This window comes from Panthera uncia, chromosome A2, assembly GCF_023721935.1.
Source record: "Panthera uncia isolate 11264 chromosome A2, Puncia_PCG_1.0, whole genome shotgun sequence".
Taxonomy (NCBI): Eukaryota; Metazoa; Chordata; class Mammalia; order Carnivora; family Felidae; genus Panthera; species Panthera uncia.
The window spans coordinates 157,217,026-157,219,574 of NC_064816.1; the positions used below are offsets into that span (position 1 = coordinate 157,217,026).

Sequence of the window (2,549 nt, forward strand, 5' to 3'; positions counted from 1 at the left end):
GGGGAGGTGCCAGGCAGAGGGGAAGGAGGGAAGGTGCCAGGCAGGGGAGTGGGTAGGAGGGAGAGGGTGCCAGGCAGGAGCAGGATGGCAACATGCTCGGCAGGGAGGAGGTGACAGGCGAGGGGGAGGAGTAGGTGCCAGACATGAGGGAGGAGAGGAAGGTACCAGGCAGGAGAGTGCCAGGCAAAGAGAAGGAGGGGGCATGCAGGTGGAGGGAGGATGGGAAGGAACCAGGTACAGAAGGAGGGAAAGATGCCAGGCGGGGCGGGGGGGCGGGAGTATTAGAGAGGAGGTAAGATGGGAGCCATGGGAGAGGTGCAAGGAAGGGGGGAGGAGGAAGAGACAGATACCCGACTCGGGGTGGGGGAGGTGCCAGGCAGGGGGAGGAAGAGAGTCAGGGGTGGGGGGAGAGATCAGGAAAGGAGGAGGGGATGACGATGCCAGGCAGGGAGGGGGAGTGCCAGGTAAGGGGAAGCCGCCAGGTAAGGGGAAGGTGCCAGGCAGGGATAAGAAGGAAGATGCCAGGCAGGGGGGGAGACCAGAGAGATGCCAGGCAGGGAGGAGAATGGGGAGAGGCCGGGGGGGGGGGGGGGGGGGGGGGGGGGGGGGGAGGGGGAGGCGCCAGGCAGGGGGGAGGAGGATGCCAGGCAGGGAGGAGGAGGGATGCCAGGCAGGCGGGAGCAGAGGAGATACCAGGCAGGGGGGAGGAGGGATGCCAGGCAGGGGGGAGGAGGGATGATGCCAACAGAGGCAGGACGGGTGCTGCCAGGCAGGGAAGGCGGGGGCGCCGGCGCAGCGCGGCCGGGCGGCGTCTCCGCAAGGGCCTGGGGGCCGCGCGGCGCGGGTCGCTCACCTGCTCCCCCGGGACCCCGGCCCGGAGCACAGCCGCCCGCTCCCCGCTCGGCGCTCGGCTCGGCCCGGCGCCTGCGCCGCTGCAGCCCGGAGCGGGGGAGGCGCAGGGAGCGTCTGCAAAGAGCGAGGAGCTTAATAATGAGTTAGGGATCAGAGCAGGCAGCGTCGCCCCATCCAGGCGAACGTGCGATCGCCACGCTCGCGCCCCGGCCAAGTTCATTGTGATTCTCAGCCTGTGCAGAGGAGCCTTAGGTCTGTAGATGCACCTACGCGCCCGCGGATTGACACAGACGGTCAGCAGCTTAAGTGACGGCAGACATTACCTGCTCTGGGTCACACAGGCTCACAGACACATTTGCACACACACAAACCCCCCCCTGGAAGGGGGGGGGGGTGGGGGCGCGGCGAGTGGGGAGTGGTGGTTCGGTTCCACTCAAGGTTCAGGGCCAGACACTGACTGATGACACCTCCGCCTACCTTTATGCACAAGCCCTCGCCCCACATCCACTCAGATGAGCGGACTCTCGTCACCCCGTGGGGTCTCCCAGGAGTCGTCCTCGAACCACCAGTGGCAGCTAGCACAGTGCCTGGCCTACTACGGTAGGGGCTCAACTCTTCCCTACTGAGAGGGATGAGCCTCAGAGAGCCTGAGCCAAGGTCCGAGGCAGTGGGAGCCTCTGCGTGGCGGAGCCAGCAGGTAGGGACTTTTGGGGTCAGGGTCCTGCCCACCCGCCTACCAGGAAGAGCTGTGATTGAGGCCCAGGTGGAGGTGGAGACCTGTCCCCTCAGAGTCTCGCCTCTTCCCCGGATGCCTAGCCTGGCCCCATCGGGGCCACTCCTCTCACACTGTGGGCATTTGGGGATCCGGGGCCCCCAGGGCTGCAGGGGCCTGCACTGCCCCGGAGAGGAGCGGGCTTGGAGGCTTTTCCACCTCCACTTTTGTTGTTGTTGTTGTTGTTGTTGTTGCTGTTGTTATGTTTTCCTTTTTTACTTAAAACTTTTTTCCCAATTATGTTAAAACACAAAATTTGCCATCTTAACCGCTTTGAAGTATATCGTTCAAAGCTGTAAAGTGTTTTCACTTTGCTGTGCAGACGATCTCTGAACTTTTTCACTTAGAAAACTGAAACTCTACGCATTAAGCAATGACTCTCCATTCTCTATCCCGGCCCTTGGGCACCCGCCGTTCTGCGTTCTCTTTCTAGGAATCTGATGGCTCAAGGCCCATCGTATAAAAACCTTCATACGGTATTTGCTCTTTTGTGCCTGGCTTATTTCACTGGGCATAACGTCCTCAAGGTTGACCCCTCAAGGTGTCAAAATTTCCTTCCTTTTCCGGCTGAATGAGACTCTGCTGTGTGGATATATACACAATATATACACCGTACATGTGTATCAACCACATTTTGTGTATCCATTCATCTGCCCATGGATAATTCGGTTGCTTCCACTTTTGACTACTGTGAATAATGTTGCTTTTACACCCCCTTTAAAACGTGTTGCCATTAAGGGTGCCTGGTGGCTCAATTTGTTAAGCGTCCAATTCTCGATTTCGGCTCAGGTCATGATCTCTGGGTTCATGGGTTCATGGGAATGAGCCGTGCATTGGGCTCCACGCTGACAGCCCAGACTTGGGATTCTCTTGTCTCCCTCTCTCTCTCTGCCCCTTTCCTGCTAGCGTTCTCTCTCTAGATAAA

At 59.9% G+C, this 2,549-nt stretch overlaps 1 protein-coding gene across 2 annotated transcripts in view; it reads right to left on the bottom strand.

Moving 5' to 3' along the window:
• SMARCD3 (SWI/SNF related, matrix associated, actin dependent regulator of chromatin, subfamily d, member 3) overlaps window positions 1-933 on the bottom strand; it is a 30,235-nt gene extending 29,302 nt beyond the window's left edge. The window contains exon 1 of one of the 2 annotated variants that reach the window (XM_049642138.1): window positions 854-933. The gene's annotated coding sequence lies outside the window, so the exon portion shown is untranslated. The remainder of the gene's footprint in view (window positions 1-853) is intronic. The other variant, XM_049642139.1, reaches the window with a different exon arrangement.
• Between the last annotated feature and the right edge of the window lie 1,616 nt (window positions 934-2,549).